The sequence below is a fragment of the Peromyscus californicus genome, unplaced genomic scaffold (assembly GCF_007827085.1).
Source record: "Peromyscus californicus insignis strain IS unplaced genomic scaffold, ASM782708v3 Scaffold_9__1_contigs__length_137607984, whole genome shotgun sequence".
Classification (NCBI taxonomy): domain Eukaryota; kingdom Metazoa; phylum Chordata; class Mammalia; order Rodentia; family Cricetidae; genus Peromyscus; species Peromyscus californicus.
The window spans coordinates 72,969,365-72,988,583 of NW_026294617.1; the positions used below are offsets into that span (position 1 = coordinate 72,969,365).

The 19,219-nt window shown below is 42.2% G+C and overlaps 1 protein-coding gene across 3 annotated transcripts in view; it reads right to left on the reverse strand.

Annotated features, from left to right (window-relative positions):
• Window positions 1–19,219, reverse strand: part of Pip5k1a (phosphatidylinositol-4-phosphate 5-kinase type 1 alpha) — a 48,691-nt gene that overhangs the window by 24,650 nt on the left and 4,822 nt on the right. For 2 of the 3 annotated variants that reach the window (XM_052732272.1, XM_052732270.1), the window contains exon 2: window positions 2,473–2,507. The gene's annotated coding sequence lies outside the window, so the exon portion shown is untranslated. Of the gene's footprint in view, window positions 1–2,472; window positions 2,511–19,219 lie in introns of all 3 variants that reach the window. The other variant, XM_052732271.1, reaches the window with a different exon arrangement.

Genomic DNA, 19,219 nt, shown 5'->3' on the forward strand with positions numbered 1-19,219 from the left:
ACACCTTTAATTCCAGAACTGTGGAGGCAGAGGCAGGTGGATCTCTGTGAGTTTGAGGCCAGCCTGGTCTACAGAGTGAGTTTCAGGACAGCCAGAGCTACACAGAGAAATGTCTCAAAAAAACAAAACAAAAGCTGGACAGTGGTGGCGCACGCCTTTAATCCCAGCAGTCGGGAGGCAGAGGCAGGTGGATCTCTGTGAGGCCAGCCTGGGCTACAGAGTGAGTTCCAGGAAAGGCTCCAAAGCTACACAAAGAAACCTGTCTTGAAAAAATAAAAACAAAAACAAAAGCTAGGCATGGCAGCACATGACTTTAATCCTATCACTGAGCACTCAAAGGCAAAGGCAGGTGGATTACTGAGACTTCAAGGTCATCGTGGTTTACATAGTATGTTCCAGTACAGCCAAAGCTACAGAGAAAAACCCTGTCTCAAAAACAAAAAACAAACAAAAAACAGAAATTAAAAAAAAAAAAACAACAACTCACAAATCCCCTACAAAAAAACCAGAGCTGTAGACAGGTATGGTGGTCCATATCTTAGTGCTCCAGAGGCTGAGAAAGGAGGATAAATCTAAGGACAGCTGGGCTATATAGTAATGCCCTGTCCCAAGAATTGTGTAACTTCTAGTGGACCAAAAAGATGCAAAAAGAGCACTGTCTACCACTGAGCTACATCCTCAGCCTAGAGTGCTCACCTAATGCACAAGGCCTGGATTTGATCCCCAGCAACATAACACCCACCCACCATCCAATACACAGAGAGAATCCTGCCTTTTCCACAGCATTCAAGGAAGCATGACTGATTCTCAGTGAGGCAGATCAAGAGCAATGTGAGCGACTGGGCAAAAAAAAAGTGGCATGTGAAAAAGCAGCAAAAACAAGACTGAAAAAAAAAATAAAACCATAGAATAGTGAAAACTCTTGTAAAACAAAATGTTAGAAGGTCTTATTAATAAAAACAAACCCGGTGCCAGTTATTGGACGAATGCTGGAAGATCAGAGAAGCAGAACAAGCCACAGCCACCTCACCTTGCCAATTCCTCAGCTGATCCTGTTTCCTCAGACTGGAAGCCTCTGAGTCCTCACCCAAATGCATCTCAGCTGAATTGCTGCTCAACAGCCTAAAAGCTTAACCAGCCTCTAGTTCCTCAACCTCATGCCTTATATACCTTTCTGCTTTCTGACATCATTTCCTGGGATTAAAGGCGTGAGTCATCATGCCAGGCTGTTTCCAGTGTGGCTTTGAACTCACAGAGATACGGATGGATCTCTGCCTTTGGAATGCCAGGATTAAAGGTGTGTCACCATTTTCTGGCCTCTATATCTAGCGGATGTTCTGTTCTCTGATCCCAGATAAGTTTATTAGTGTTCACAATATACTGGGGAATACAATATCACCACAAACTCTGCCATTAAAAACCAGGAGGGGGCCGGGCAGTGGTGGTGCACCCCTTTAATCCCAGCACTTGGGAGGCAGAGCCAGGCGGATCTCTGTGAGTTTGAGGCCAGCCTGGGCTATAGAGTGAGTTCCAGAACAGACTCCAAAGCTACACAGAGAAACACTGTCTCAAAAAAAAAAAAAAAAAAAAATCAAACAAAAAAAAAACCCAGGAGGGGAGTCTGCAAAAGTCCTGGATGACAATCCCAGACTGCCAGCACAAGTTAAGAGGCCACACATACTTGAGTCTTCAACAGACTCAGAAAGGGAAAAGGACTTGGAAGAAGCTGAGGAATGTAAAGAAACACATTCAGTACTGGAGTCAGAGAAGTTGGAAGACTCAAACTTTTCTGTACAGTGTGATTTTTGCACTAAACCCTACAGTCTAGTCCATAATTATTTGTACATTATTTTAGACTACTGCTGTGTTAAGAGATTATGACTCTTTTTATGCAGTTGCATGTGAGTTTTTTGGATAAATTAACATGTCAAATTCTCTCTCTCTCTCTCTCTCTCACACACACACACACACAGATCTTGTCTAACTCTTCAAGACATAAACAAAGAGAAAATGATAGCCATGTCTAACCCATGGCCTGCATACACTCAAGATAACTTTGAATATGACCCAACACAACACCATAAACTTAAAATACCTTGAGATATTTTGCCATTTTCTTTTTCTTTTTTTAAGATTTATTTATTTTCTGTATGTGAGTGCTCTATCTGTATGTATGCCTTTATGCCTGAAGAGGACATCAGACCCCACTATAGATGGTTTTGAGCCACCGTGTGAGTGCTGGAAATTGAACTCAGGACCTCTGAAGGAACAGCCAGTGCTCTTAGCCACTGAGCGATCTCTCCAGTCCTTCTTTTTCTTTTTTTTTTTTTGTCACTCAATTACATGGCTCTCAAGTATGAACTCTGTACATGACAGCAGTGTGTTGTGATGTCAGAAGTTTGGACATACCTGGACAGAGTCTCCTATGCCAGAATTATACTTTTAGCAACAATGAATCAATATAAAACTCACCTCAGATCCTGTGGCTCTCCTGATTCCAGATGCTGCTGCTTAAAAAAAGAAAAAAAAAGAAAGAAAAAGAAAAAAATCTTAAGTATATATAAACACAGTCACAAAACCTCTACCAAACTCACTATGAGGGTCAATCTGCATGTGATGATCTACTTATTGCCTCTCGCACTAATACCAAATCCATTTAAAATAAAATTTACTGACTTACTTATTGTGTGTATATGTGTATGCACCTTGATCATTTATTTAGCTATCAGAGGACAACTCTGAAAAACCATTTATTTATTCACTTCTTTCTTTGTTCCCTTACTCACTCACTCGCTCACTCATTTACTGGCCTCTACGCTGCTTATTTCCTGGTTCCTGGCTCATGACCTTCCCTGATTCTATCTCCACCCCCTTCTTCCTAGAATTACAAAAGTGAGGCACTGCTGGGCAGTGGTGGCGCACGCCTTTAATCCCAGCACTCGGAGGCAGAGCCAGGCGGATCTCTGTGAGTTCGAGGCCAGGCAGGTCTACAGAGCGAGATCCAGGAAAGGAGCAAAGCTACACAGAGAAACCCTGTGGGGGGGGGGGGGCGCGCAGGTGGAGTGAGGCACCACATCCAGATATAAACTTGACTGTTTGACTTACATGGCTAGTAATTTCACCTGCTGAGCCAAGAGCACTTTTTAAATGCTCTTTCTTCCTCTTTCATACTTACAAGAGTCTTATGCATATTCCTTTTTTTTTTTTTTTTTTTTGCTTTTTGAGACAGGCTTTTTCTGTGCAGCCTTGGCCCTAAAACTCACTTTGTAGACCAGGCTGGCCTTGAACTCAAGAGATCCGCCTACCTCTGCCTCTGAGTGTTGAGATTAAAGGCACAACACCAGGCCGCATACTCCATTCTTATTCTACCCCCTTTCTAACTCATATGGTCAAATTCTCTTTTCATAATTTATCATTATGTGTCTGGTATGTGTGTCATGTGAGCCATGACATATGTGTGGCAGCCAGAGGGCAACTTTGTGGAATGAGTTCTCTCCCACCTTTTTTTTTTTTTTTTTTTTTTTGGGTTTTCGAGACAGGGTTTCCCTGTGTAGTTTTGCGCCTTTCCTGGAACTCACTTGGTAGCCCAGGCTGGCATCGAACTCACAGAGATCCGCCTGGCTCTGCCTCCCAAGTGCTGGGATTAAAGGCGTGTGCCACCACCGCCCGGCTCTCTCCCACCTTTATGTGGGTGCTGTGGATCAAGCTCAGGTTATCAACCTTTACCCACTGACCCACCTCACCAGCCCAGTGTTACTATTTTCAACGGGAAGCATAATTGTTCTTTTTTTCCTTTCTTTTTTTTGGGGGGAGCGGGGTTAGAGACAGGGTTTCTGTGTAGTCCTGGCTGTCCTGGAACTCACTCTGTAGACCAGGGTGGCCTCCAACTCAGAGATCCAAGTTTCTGCCTCCCAAGTGCTGAAATTAAAAGTGTGTACCACCAAGACTAACAACTGTTCTTAATACATTTAACCATCAAAGAAAATGTCAGTGACACATGGCAGAAGGAGAAAGGGCCCAAGAGACAGACAGATACCGAAGGAGCTCAGTCTAGCAGCATATGCCTATAGTTCCAGCACTTCAGAGGCTGAAGCAGGATTATCAAAGTAGGAAGTTTGCTAGTTCATCAAGGCAAGAGTATGCTACACAGTAAACTTTAGGCCCAAACAAAACAATAAAAAGCTTTACCTCCACAGATGAGACCAGAACATCAGGCTAGGATAGAATACTTGCCTAGAACATAAAGATCTGAATCTATTTCCCAGTATGGGGGGGGGGGGGGAGAGCATGCCTGGAAGACCTAGCTAGCAGTACTCTTCTTAACTCCAGCACTTGGAAAATGGAAGCAAGGTCATACTATTTACACAGTGAATTCAAGGAAAGCCTGGACCATGTGATACTGTCTCATACAAACAACAGACTGCTGTGGGATGTTCTGTATGGCAAATGTGTTGCTCTGATTGGTTAGTAAATAAAACACTGATTGGCCAATAGTCAGGCAGGAGGAAGTATAGGCGGGACAAGGAGGAGAAGAATTCTGGGAAGTGGAAGGCTGAGTCAGAGACACTGCCAGCCACCACCATGACAAACAGCATGTGAAGATGCCGGTAAGCCACGAGCCACGTGGCAAGGTATAGATTTATAGAAATGGATTAATTTAAGATATAAGAACAGTTAGCAAGAAGCCTGCCACGGCCATACAGTTTGTAAGCAATATAAGTCTCTGTATTAAGTAAATACAGAGACAATATAAGTAAATACTTGGTTGGGTCTGAGCGGCTGTGGGACTGGCGGGTGAGAGATTTGTCCTGACTGTGGGCCAGGCAGGAAAACTCTAGCTACAACAGACTATTGTTCATCAGAAAGTTTTTCTAGCATTTGTTTAAAATATCTTCAATAGCCAGGCAGTGGTGGCGCAGCCTTTAATTCCAGCACTGGGGAGGTAGAGGCATGTGGATCTCTAAGAGTTCAAGGCCAACCTGGTCTACAGAGTGAGTTCCAGGACAGCCAGGGCTACACAGAGAAACCCTGACTTGGAAAAACAAACAAATGAACAAAAAAGACAAAATCTCACATAGCCCAGGCTGGCCTCTAACTCCTCATCAAACATACAGCAAAGCTGGTCTTAAACACCTGATTATCTTGCCTCCACTTCCTGAGACTGGGACTACAAGTACATACCATCACCCTACCTATTAGTATAAAATTTTTTTTTTTTTTGTTTTTTCGAGACAGGGTTTTTCTGTATAACTGCCCTGGCTGTCCTGGAACTCCCTCTGTAGACCAGGCTGGCCTCTAACTCACAGAGATCCACCTGCCTCTGTCTCCCAAGTGCTGGGATTAAAGGCATGCACCACCACTGCCTAGCTAGTATAAAACTTTTAAAAGCTTACATCTCAGCTGGGCAGTGGTGGCACACACCTTTAATCCCAGCACTCGGGAGGCAGAGCCAGGCGGATCTTTGTGAGTTTGAGGCCAGCCTGGGCTACAGAGTGGGTTCCAGGAAAGGTGAAAAGCTACACAGAGAAACCCTGTCTCGAAAAAACAAAACAAAACAAAAACCAAATACATCTATCTCATCTGGCTCTTACTACCAGGAGTATGGGCTATTTAAATTAAGATTTAAGAGACACGTTTACCTAACTTGTTTAGATGCTGAATGGAAAAACAACTGAACCAGCAAGATAGGTGAAGGTGCCTGCCACCTAAGTCTGATCCCAGGACACATGGTAGAAGCAGAGAACAGACACCTGACCTCTGTAAGTGTGCCATAGCACAAAACATCCTCCCCACACACAAATAAACAATTTTAAAATGTAGACAGAGCCTTAAGAGAGAAAATTTAAATAATAATCCCCCCCCCTCCAAGACAAGGCTTCTATGTGTAGCCTTGGCTGTCCTGGAACTCCCTCTGTAGACCAGGCTGGCTTCGAGATCCGCCTGCCTCTGTCTCCCAAGTGCTGGGATTAAAGGCGACCCCACTACCACCTGGCAAATAATAATTTTTATTAAGTGTTTATTTACTTGTTTGTTTGTTCTTTTGCAGCACCAGGGAACAAATCCAAGGCTTGAGGGCTAGGAAGACCACTGAGAGGGAAGGGCAATTGCCAAAGCCTAATGACCTGAATTCTATCTCTGAAACCCCATAATGGCAAGAAGGAACCGACTCTCACAAGTTGCCCTTTGACTGCCCATACATGTGCTGTGGCACGCACACCCTCGCACACATGCAGACACAATAAATAAATGTCCTACCACTGAACTGCGTTTCTAGCCACAATTATTCTAAAGTTTGTAGATACAACAATAATACTGTGATTGTTGTAACATCCTACCCGCCCCCAAGACTACTTATCTATAGAACTATTTTCTCCCCTTTCTTGGTTTTGAGGCAGTGTCTTCCGCAGTTATGGACTAGCCTCCAATTTAGTATGTAGGTGATGATGACCTCGAGCTCCTGATCCTCTTGTATTCACCTCCCACATGATGGAACTGCAGGCTTGCACCATGCCCAGATCTGCAGAAATATTGTTCTGAAGTGTCTGTCGGTGAAATTGTAAGAGAACTGAACTTTTTAAGTCATTCCAAGATATGGAGGAGGGAGATTTAGGGAGAGGGCAATGGAAAAAAAACAGCTAGTGGGGAGGATGTGAAAGCGGAGGTAAAAAGAGAAGGGAGGGAAAAGGAGAGGGAGGGAGGGAGGGAGGGAAGAAAGCTGTGATACCACATATTTCTGTTTCCACCATCCTGAGAGGCAGAGGCAGAAGGATCTAATCTGTGCTACCTTGCTACATGAGTTTGAAGTGAGTTACAGGTCTCACTTCAAAACATCCTTCCCACACACAAATAAACAATTTTAAAATGTAGACAGAGCCTTAAGAGAGAAAATTTAAATAATAATTATTTCCCCCCGCCCCCCAAGACAAGGTTTCTATGTGTAGCCTTGGCTGTCCTGGAACTCCCTCTGTAGACCAGGCTGGCTTCGAACAAAGCAAATAAATAAATTCCAGTAGTCACAAAATTTTTACTCCAAATCACAAAAAACTTTGCTTCACAAACAACAAAGCTGGGCCTAGGCAGACTCAGTGGGCCATGCCTTTATTCTCTCAGGAGGGAGAGGCAGGGGTGTTTCAGTGAGTTCAAGGCCAGCCTGGTCTACAGAGCAAGTTCTAAGACAGCCAGTGCTACACAGAGAAATCCTGTCTCAAAAACAAAACAAAACAAAATAATAATAGCATTTTTATTTTGAGATGGGGGTCTTGCTATATTGCCCAAATGATCCTCTTACCTTAGCCTCCTAAGTTGCTTCCAGCATACCCACCTGGCTCAGAAAGCCCAGCAAGTACAGGTATTCTTTATGGTTTTGTTTTTTTGAGACAGGGTCTCTACCCAGGCTAGCCTAGCACGAGATATATAGCCCAGGCTGCCCTCACAAATTTAAAGCAATCTTCCTACACTAGCTAGGATTACAGGAATAGACTAACAAACACATTTCAGAAAGTACCTTTTTATCTTTGCTTAAGATGTTAGCTGGGCCAGCATGGTGGCACAAGCCAGCACTTAGGAGGCAGAGACAGGTGGATGTAAACAGAGAGTTACATGACAGCCAGGACTAAATAAAGAGACCTGTCTCAAAAAGAAAAAACAAACAAAAACAAAACAGAAGTCAGCAAGGAGCATTCCTTTAATCCCAGCATTTGGAAGGCAGAGGCCGTCAGATCTCTCTGAGTACAAGGCCAGCCCGAGTTACATGAGTCCTTTCTTAAAAACAAAACAAAACAAAAGCAAAACTGGCAAGATGGTACTTGTGGGTACTTGTTATGCAAATCTACTAACTTCAGTTCATCTTCTGAACCCAGGTAAAGGTGAGAGGAGAGAACTGAGTCCACAGGTGTCCTCTGCCCTCCACATATACATGTCCCCATACAAATCTCTCTCTCTCACTCATACACACTCAGTAAATTTTAATAAATAAAATAAGAAATAAAAATTTAAAACAAAACAGCATGGCTTTTCACTGCTATGTTTATATTAGACCAAAAGAAGACTTCCCATAGATAAACTCAAGAGTTTCTTTTAGATATCTTGTACTTGTCTACAAGATTAGTTACTAATTCTTGGCAAAAACATTTGTTAACAGGGCTAGAGAGATTAAGCACTAACTGCTTCCAGAGGACCTGATTTAATTCCCAGCACCCACATGGCAGCTCACAACCATCTGTAACCATAGCCCCAAGGGATTCCATACCATCTTTTGGCCTCTACAGGCATCAGACACAGGGGGTACACAAAAAAACATGCAAGAAAACACCCATACACATAAAATAATAAAATCAAAATAAATAAATCATTTTTAAAAGTTGCATGTTAACTTTTAAAATAAGTTTCTGAAAGAATGACTAATAATTCATGTACTGTGCTTGCAAGAGCTCAGAATTTCTATGCTTTTGAAGGAGATCAGAAAGATTAAGTTCCGTTCTATGCTATTCTCTCCTTCTTGAAGGACTTCTGGCTCAGCAGATTAAATTCAGAAAGGAACAGCTAGTTTACAGCCAAGTTAGTTCACACAGGTTAGCAAGGGGAGGGCAGGGAATCTAGTAGAGTGCTGCTTCTCCTCTTCCTCCATGTTCACAGCACTGGGTTTATCCACAGCACCAGAGAAACAGACTAGCGGGGCAAGAACACCACAATGGGTAGGAATATGGGCTCCAGGAGAAAAAAAGAAGAAAAGTAAGAGAGAGAAAACAACACGGGCTTTACAATTTAGGCACTTAGATTTGCTAGGTCTCAACACAGGGTTCAACATTTACTGAGTGGACCAATTGGGCAGTTTGGTTAAACTTCTCTAGGCCTTGGTTACTTCCTCCATAAAAAAGTAGAAATAAGGCCTGGAGATAATACAAACTTTTTTTTTTCTTGAGACAAGGTTTCTCTGTGTAACAGTCCTATAACTTGCTTTGTAGTCCAGGCTGGCCTCAAACTCACAGAGATTCACCTGTCTCTGCCTCCCAATACAGCCCAGAAATACAAACTATTTTTGATAGAGTACATTCAAATCTATACGGTCTTGGACCAATCTCCTGCAACCCCACCCCACCCCCTACAAAAAAAAAAAAAGGAAAGAAAGCGAACATAGGAACAGAAAGAATAGCATCATGTACCTCCACAGAGTTGTTAGGAGAATCAAGTCACATAAGGACTTGTACTAACTGTTCTAGAAACGCTATCAAGTATCACTGTGAATAATTATTTTTTTCCAAGACAAGGTCTTACTCTGTAGCCCAGCTCCACCTATAATTCATGTATGTAGTTCAGGTTGATCTTAAACTTATCGCAGTTCTCCTGCCTCCCCTTTCTGAGCACTGGGATTAAAGACATAGGACACCATGCTCAGGAATAAGCATACATTTTAAACCCCCATCTACAGGATGGGAAAACTCAAGAGGAATAAGTATAACATAAATGGAAAAGAAAAAAAGAGCTGAACTAACAAAAGAAAAAAATCAAAAAGGAAAAAGCTGGGGCTAATTTACTGTAACAAAACTGAGAAGGGGTACACATCCATGTTAAGATACCATTGACCTGGGAGAGGAACATCACGTGTTATAACTGTTATGGGGAAGAGCTGGCTGCTAGTTACTGCAAGGAGCTCATGCTTCTTTAGCACAGACACACATCGGATCTACCTCTCTTACGGTGGACACCACAGCACAGAAAGTTGAAACCTAATAAGGGAAAACAGAAAGTTATCACTTACTTTTGGGGTACTATTTGTTATGGTAGACTAAATATATTCACATTATTCAATAAAAATCTATACGCAACCATGGTGCTCAGTCTCCAGCACCACACTGTGAACTGACTACTTTAGTCATTCTAGGCAAACCGCTCCTATCCAACAGATGTAGTTCTGGCACAAAAATTCAGTAGTTGCCAGGCAGTGGTGGCGCACACCTTTGATCCCAGCACTCAGGAAGCAGAGGTACGTGGATCTCTGAGTTCGAGGACAGCCTGGTCTACAAAGTAAGTTCCAGGACAGCCAGAGCTACACAGAGAAACCTGTTTCCAAAAAAAGCAAATAAATAAATTTCAGTAGTCACAAAACTTTTACTCCAAATCATTTACCTTTCCAGTGGATTCCAATTGGACGAATTTTTCAGATCTAAAGCTATTCGCCGGGCGGTGGTGGCGCACGCCTTTAATCCCAGCACTCGGGAGGCAGAGGCAGGCGGATCTCTGTGAGTTCGAGGCCAGCCTGGTCTGCAGAGTGAGTTCCAGGAAAGGCGCAAAGCTACACAGAGAAACCCTATCTCGAAGAAAAAATATATATATATAAATATATATATATATATATATATGAATATTCACTGTAGTAGTGTATGTAATAAGTATAAATGTACAAGTACTGTATTGGAAAGAACATAAGTAAACAAGGATAAATAAATCAGGGTGTAGTTTAAAGTGGAATACTATATAACCATTATTTTATATAAAATAATCATTATTTTTAAATGCATGTTTATAGATAGCTTAGATGGCATGTCATAATAAAAATTAAAAAATTTCAGTCAAGGTCTTACTGTGCAGTTCAGCCTGACCTTGAACTCATAAGGTTCTGCTGTAGCTTTCCAAACTCTGGGATTACAGGTGTGAACCACTACACCCAGCTCCACAGTAAATTAATGAAAAGAAAAAAGTTGTTTTAAAAGGAAGTTTAAAGGCCTTTTCCCAGCACCCACAGCTCACAAGTATCTGTAACTCTGTAACTCCAGTCCCAGGGGACTGATGGCCTCATTTGGCTTCTGTAGGCATTGTACACATGTGGTACACAGACATACATGCAGGCAAAACACTCATATACAGAAGAATAAAATGGGGAAAAAAAGAATACAATATACTTGAAAACAATTATACATGTACTTATTCATATATAAAAGGTCCTCAAATATGAAACTGTATATATGCTGGTATCAGCTTGATTTGATTAGTTTCTATTTTCCTTGAACCTTTTATTTATTTATTTGTCTATTTACTTGTTTATTTATTTGTTTACTTTTTGGTTTTTTGAGACAGGGTTTCTCTGTTTAACAGCCTTGGATAAACCTTTTATTTATTCATTCATTGGTTTTTTGAGACAGGGTTTCTCTGTGTAACAAACAGCCTTGGCTGCCCTGAAACTCAAAGAGATCTGCCTGCCTCTGCCTCCCGAGTGCTGGGATTAAAAGTGTGCACCACCACCACCCAGCTTAAAATTGATTCATTTTTATTTTATATGTATGGGTATTTTGCCTTCGTGCACCATGTGCATGCCCATATGCCCATGGAGGCCAGAAAAGGGTGTCAGATCCCCTAGAACCAGAGTTACAGACAGTTGTGAGCTGACATGTGGATGCTGGGAATTAAACCTGGGTCCTCTGGAAAAGCAGTCAATGCCCTTAACCACTGAGCTAGCTCTCCAGCCCAAGAAGTATGTTAATCTGTATATTACAAACTAAAGAGACACACAGAGAAAGCTTTAGTGTCATTCTCTCTGTTTTAAAACCTTTAGCTCCCAATACTCTAGTGCTCAACAGCCACCCAAAAAACCATTACCACCACCACCACCACCACCACCACCACCACCACCACCACCACCACCACCACCACCCCCAACTAAAGTTCATAACAAAAATCACTGTCCTATGCTACAAAAATAAGTTAGAAGGAAAAAGAAAAAAAAATCGAAAAGAAATGCCTAGAGGGCCATTTAGTAAAGGTGCTTGCCATGGTACCTGACAACCTGAGTTCTACCCCCGAGACCCACATGGGAGGAAAGAAGAGAACTGATTCCTACACATCGTTCTTGGACATCCTCCCACACAAATGCATGCACAGACATACATATATACACATAGAGGAAAGTATAAGAAATTAGTAATAAACAGAGGAGGCTGGACAGATGGCCAGTCCAGTTCCAGGGACTCTGATGCCTCTGGCATCTGAACTCACATGAACATCCCCTCCACCCCACATGTATACACATAACATCAAATCATTTTTCTGAATGACATATTACATTGGGATACCCTATAATCTTAAACAAACCTATATAAATATATGTAAGAGACTTCTCTGAGAGAGGGAAGCATGGGGTTTGGGAGATAACTCCACAGGTAAAAGCTCCTGCTATACAGGCCTAATAACCTGAGTTCAACCCCTAAAATCCACATAAGAAGTCAGATGGGTAATAGGCTAGGAGCTATTCCCAAAGTTGTTTTCTGACCTCCACATGCACCCCACGGCACATACACACACTCACACAAAATAAATAAAAACTTAAAAAAAATAAATAAAAGACAACCCTATCTTTCAAATTATTAATGGTCTCTTAATGTTGATACTCCATATTTGCATTATCTCACAGATGTTATAACTTGAAAAATATTCTTAAAAACCAAACAAAACAGGCTCTGGCAAAGTGTGGTGTCACAATCCAATAATCCTAAAACATAAAATAGAAGCAGAGCTGGGCAGTGGTGGCGCACGCCTTTAATCCCAGCACTCGGGAGGCAGAGCCAGGTGGATCTCTGTGAGTTTGAGGCCAGCCTGGTCTACAGAGTGAGATCCAGGACAGGCACAAAAACTACACAGAGAAACCCTATCTTGAAAAAAAGGGGGAAAAAAAAAGCAGAAGTATCAAGAATTAAAGGCCAGCTTTGGCTATACAGCAAATTCAAGGCCAGGACTATTTTCCATCCCAAAAAACCAAAACCAGATATGCTTTAAGTTATAAAAATAAGGTGAGAAAGTTGGGTGTGGTGGTGCATGCCTTTAATCCTGGCACTCGGGAGACAGAGGCAGATAGGTAGACACAGGTAGATCTCTGAGTTCGAGGCCAGCCTGGTCTATAAGGCAAGTTCCAAGACAGCTAGGACTGTAACACAGAGAAACCCTGTCTCAAAAAACAACAACAAAAATAAGGTGAGAAATCACTGTTACTAAAATAACTTCTGAACAACTGAAGCAGTCACATCAGATACCAAAGTATAGACAATCAATTCTTTCTCCCTATCCCTACCTGTGCAGTTTTTGAGCAAAGTCTGTTTTGATAGCTCACTCTGGCCTCAAATTTCTCCTGCCTCTGCCTGCAAAGTGCTAGGATTATAAGCATGTACCACTCCACAACATAATTCTGTCTGTTTCTCTCTCCTAGGTTTATTTTTAACTTGTATGTGTACGACTGTTTTGTCTATCTGTATGTCTGTGCACCATGTGCATGTCTGGTATCTGCGGAGGCCAGAAGAGGGTTTCGGGTTCCCTGGAACTGGAGTTAAAGGCAGTTGTGACCTGCCATTATGGGTGCTGGGAACTGAACTTAGGTTCTATGTAAGAGCAGCCAGTAGTTTTAAACCGCTCAGTTACCTCTCCTGCCCCCTTTAAAAAAGGAACAACAAAAAACAGGGTCTTATTTTATTGCCTAGATGGCCTGGAACTCACTATGTGGCCTAATCTGGTTTTGAACTCACAGCAGTCCTCATACCTCAGTCTCCCAAGTTGTTAAGACAGCAGGTATGCACCACCACACCTAACTATTTAAAAAACTTCTGAGTAACTCTGTACCGGTTTGGGGAAGCATTCCAGTTTAGTCCTTTGCAGCACCCTAGCTTGTGTTGGTGGAGGATACTGGAAGGACTGGTTTCTAGCCACTGTGCAAAACACCATTCTTGGTCTCTACAAATTTGTTCAGTAATACCAGACAACTTGAAACAAAATTTCAAATTAAGAAGAATTAGAAGACTTAAAAAATAGTAACAGTGATAAAATAAGGGGGTGGGTGGTGATAGAGGGACAATGGATGGCTCAGTAGTTAAAGAGAACCGGCTGCTCTTCCAGAGGACGCAGCCACACATATGGCAGTTCATAATTGTCTGTAACTCCAGTCCCAGGGGATCTAACATTCTCTCTGGTCTCTGTGGACACTTCATATGTGGTACATGAAGGCAAAACACCCATAATACTAAAAATAATAACTAATTTTAAAAAAGAAAATGTCAAAAGAGACAGGAGAGAAAAATTATCAACATGATTCTGAGAAGTGTGAAAACAGTGTATTTCAGAGGGAAAATGTACTAAAGGTGATAACTGGGTCTGGAGTGCTCAAGGGTTAAAAGCACTCAAGGGTTAAGAACACTTGCTGTACTTCCAGAGGACCTGAGTTCAGTTCCTAGCACCCACAACAGGGGGCAGCCTACAACTCTAGCACCAAGGGATCCAAATGTCTTTTTTTGGCCTCCTTGGACACTGGCACACAGATGGCATTCACTCATACATAACACACACAGATACACATAATTTTAATAAAAATGAAATCTCTAAAAATAAAGAGGTGATAATTTAAACAAAGATATCTTCATTACAGCAAGTAGCTCTGAAGTGAGTTGGGCTCCCCTTAGTATGTGGAACAAAACAGAATTGGCCTCAATAGCAAAGCCTCTCCCAGCACTTTCAGAGGAAAAGCATTTCCTCTGGAGATGAGATGACATCATCCAGCAGTCGAGAAACTAAAAGACACTGTGTGACTGACTTCAGTGTTTGAAGTACACATATAATTTGCAGATGCTTGAGGCTAGCCGGACATGCATTCCTCAGACAACTAGTTTTGCCTGAACAGGTCATAGACAAGGTATTTCAGAGACTCAATCCACTGCTTACCAATAACACAACTTAAATGTTTCACAAAATAAAAATGCTAACTCTTAGGAACTAGTTTGATAAAATCAAAAGCCAAGGATTAAAAAAACAAACAAAAACCCAGCAAAATAAAAAACTAAAAACTTTCTACAACAAAACAAAAAAACAAACAAAAAGAAGATACTGCCTAGGCCTGGTGGCACAGTAATCTGAGTACTCAGAAAATTAAGACAAGAGGATCTCAAGATCAAGGCCAGCAGAGGCCACACAGAAAGACTGTGCTTCAAGAGGTTAAACAGTAACTCAAGCTTACAACTGGCCAGGGATGGTGGGGCACACCTTTAGTCCCAGCCTTGGGAGGCAGAGACAGGTGATCTCTGAGTTGGAGGCCAGCCTGGTCTACAGAGCGAGTTCCAGGACAGTCAGGGCTATACAAAGAAACTGTCTTGAAACACCACCACTACACTACCTACCACCCTCCACTCCCTGAAACAAACAAACAAAAACACCTGAACAGTGCACTTTTAACTCTCGAACCCAGGAAGTAGCCAGAGGACCAGGAGTTCAAGATCCGCCTTAGCACAAAGTAAATCTGAGGCCAGCTTGGGCAGATTGGACTGTCTCAACAGTAAGTGGGGAGGACAGGGACTGACCACAACCACCTCCATAACAGCAACTGAATCAAAGCAATTAAAACCAAGCCACACTGCAAAGAAAAGCTCAATTTTGTTTCTCAGCAGGTTATCAATTTTCCTTTCTCAGGGAAAGTCAAAAAAGTCAAGGAAGGGCCTCAAAATAAAAGCTCAAAAGTAGTTTGAGACAGGCGGCGGCGGCGGCGGCGGCGGCGGCGGCGGCGGCGGCGGCGGCGGCGGCGCACGCCTTTAATCCCAGCACTTGAGAGGCAGAAGCAGAAGCAGGTGGGTCTCTCTGAGTTGGAGCCCAGCCTAGTCTACAGAGCAAGTTTCCCAGACAGCCAGAACTATTACACAGAGAAACTCTGTTTCAACGCACACCCACACGCACATGCGCAAAAATAGTTTAAACTGGGACAGCAAGATGGTACATTAGGTAAAGGCACTTACCAGCCAGTGCAGTGATTGAATTCAATATGCAGAACTCACACGGTGGAAGGACAGGACAAACTCCTCTGCCTCTCACAGCTGTTTTCTGACCATACATGCACACCCTGGCAAGCCCCACCAACATGTATACACCATATAAATGTAAAAAACATGTTTTAGTGCTGTGGATATCGGTCTGTATAAATAAAACACTGATTGGCCAGTGGCCAGGCAGGAAGTATAGGCGGGACAAGGAGAGAGGAGAATTCTGGGAAGTGGAGGGCTGAGTCAGAGAGACACTGTCAGCCGCTGCCATGACAAGCTGCATGTGAAGATGCCGGTAAGCCACGAGCCACATGGCAAAGTACAGATTTATAGAAATGGATTAATTTAAGATATAAGAACAGTTAGCAAGAAGCCTGCCACGGCCATACAGTTTGTAAGCAATATAAGTCTCTGTGTTTACTTGGTCGGGTCTGAGAGGCTGCGGGACTGGCGGGTGACAGAGATTTGTCCTGACTGTGGGCCAGGCAGGAAAACTAGCTACATTTTAGTTTAATCTACCAGTCCTGTCACCTAATAGCCAACATATTACCAGAAATACCAAGGAATGAGCCATAAGTTTACTAAGATCCTTTTTAATAGATTCAATCTCTACTGAGCACCCTTGTCTCTAGTAAAACTCTCTAAACCTCAGCTGCCTAATTTAGGAAATGAGGAGGTGAAATTAAAATAACTATTTCCTTCTAATGAACTTTTACTTCCAGTATCACAAGAGCAAATTTCACCATATCACTTAGCACCAATATTTTGCTCAAAATTATGAAAAAAAAATCTGTCTTTTCTTTCTTTTTTCCCAAGACAGAGTCTCACTATATAGCTCTGGCTGTCCTGGAACTCATTCTGTAGACCAGGCTAGTCTTGAATTCACAGATTCACCACTGCTGGCTGCTAAGTCTTTTCTTAAAAGACCTGAGAGTTTTGAATTAGCCAGCCATAGTCAAGAGGAATTTAAGATTTTTGATAGGCTGGGCTGTGGTGGTGCATGCTTTTAATCTCAGCCCTTGGGAAGCAGGGGCAGGTGGATCTCTGTGAGTTCGAGGCCAGCCTGGTCTACAGAGTGAGTTCCAGGACAGCCAGAGCTACATAGCTCTATAGCCCTAGCTGGCATGGAACTATGTAGACCAGACTGGCCTCAAACTTGTGGCAATCCTCCTGCTTGTGCCCGAGTCCTGGGAATCCTGCAACTCAGGCATATGTCATGACACCCAACTCTGGTTCTAATCATCTGGAGTTTTGCAGGATTAATATACACATATTCTAGGGTTAACAAGCTCCGTGGTAGAGCTTGACTAACTTATGCTTGCATTCAATCCCAGTACTGGGGGGAGGAGGTTTATGTGAACAAAACGCATGCATAGTTCAGTAGAAAAAGTTAGTTTTTATAATTTCAAAACAAGCATTAATTGCCCCAACAGCACTTCCCTCAACCAGAAAAATAAAAAATATAGGCTACTGCTAATGAAGTTTCCTCCATGAAGCCTGCCTGAGACAGAATTTTTTTAAAAAATGTAAATCGGCCTTTTCTTTTCTTTCTTTTTTCAGATGCTGGCGCAAAGCTGAGTTATGTTTTCTCTGAAACACTGGACTTTTCTCAGTTTTTCTGACCTCCATGTCTAAGTTCAAAGGCATGACTTTGGGGGCGCAACAGATACTAACTGTTGTTCCAGGAATGGGAACTCAGTTTCCAGCACAGAATTGATTGTTCATAACCACCTGTAACTTCTGCTCCAAGATCTTATGCTGTCTTCTGACCTCTGCAGGCACCTGCACACATGTGGCATACACTGACACAGACACACACACACAAATAAAAATTTGACTTTCTCGGGCCTGGCTGTGTTGGCTCACACCATTAATCCCAGCACTCGGGAGGTAGAGGCAGGCGGATCTCTGTGAGTTCGAGGCCAGCCTGGTCTACAGAGTGAGATCCAGGACAGGCACCAAAACTACACGGAGAAACCCTGTCTCTAAAAAACCAAAAAAAAAAAAAAACCAAAAAAAAAAAAACCACCTCTATTTAATCATATACATCATATATTTTAAGAAAGACCTCTTCCCCTTCCCTCATAATTCCCCTTGGTTACTTCATCTATTCTAATACAATCTCTGGAACAGAATGTTGGGCTTAGTTTGGAATATAGAAAGAGAGATTCCCTCCACCTGGGTGACAACAGAGAAAACAGTGTACTTCACCAATGTGTTTTTATCTTCAGTTAAAAAAAAAAAAAAAAAAAAAAAAAAAAAAACTTGTGATTTTAATTTTCTTTCTTTCTTTCTTTTTTTTTTAAAGACAGGTCTCGTGTTACCCAGGCTGGCCTTGAACTCCTGGATCCTCCTGTTTCTGGTGGGGGTAGTGGTGCAGGTCTTTAATCCCAGCACTCAGGAGGCAGAAGCAGATGGATTTCTGTGAGTTCAAGGCCAGCCTAATCTACAGAATGAGTTTCAGGACAGTCAGGGCTACACAGTGAGGGGAGGAAAAGGGGGAGGGAGAGGGGGAGACTAAGGTTGAACTTAAAAGAATAAAATAACACTAGGCACAGTGTCATCCACCTGTATTCTCAGCTCAGGAGGCTGAAGCTGGAAGATTATAAATTAAGAGACCAACCTGGGTAACACAGGAAGACTCTATCTCAGAAAAGAAAAGAAAAGAAAAGAAGGAGGAGGAGAAGGAGGAGGAGGAGAGAAGAAGAAAAGGCTAGAGTTAGTGGTTCATTCCTGTATATCCCAACAATAGGAAGACTAATGGAGGAGGATCACATCAAGTACATAAGACCTTAATGAAATCTTGGCTCATAAAAAAGCCAGCAAGCAAAACAACAACAACAACAACAAAAAAAAACCCACCAAAAAACAAAAACAAAACCCTTCTCCCCCTTATCCAGCTCTGATTCTTGTTATCTCTGTTCATACCACAGGCCATAGTTTCCATTATATGATCAAAGAAAAAACAAGCTAATAAAATATTTTATAGTTTTTAGGTAGCATATATTTCAGCAAAGGTATTAATCAGAAGAGTTAGTATCAACATCAACCCAGGAGTCCCACACACAGCAACAAGTGAAACATACCATTTTGACACTCAAAGCTAACTTTAAAGTATACATATCAACTAATCTCAGATACTAGACAACTATAAAACAAACTGTAATTATACCTGACACCAAGCTTAAACAGCCATGGCAGAAATAAATATATTTAAAACAAAAAACAATGATACTCTGAAAAGACAAGTGTGGTTGAATTAAATGTACCTGTATATCAGCTAGTAACTACAGTAGTCCTAAGGCAGAAGGATTGATTGAAGTCCCTGGAATCCAGAGCCAGTCCAGTAAGACCTGATGGTCTTTGTTGTGGTTTAAAAAGTAGTAGGGGAGAGTAGGCCGGCAGGATGGCTCAGTGGTAAGAGCATTTGTCACCAAGTACAC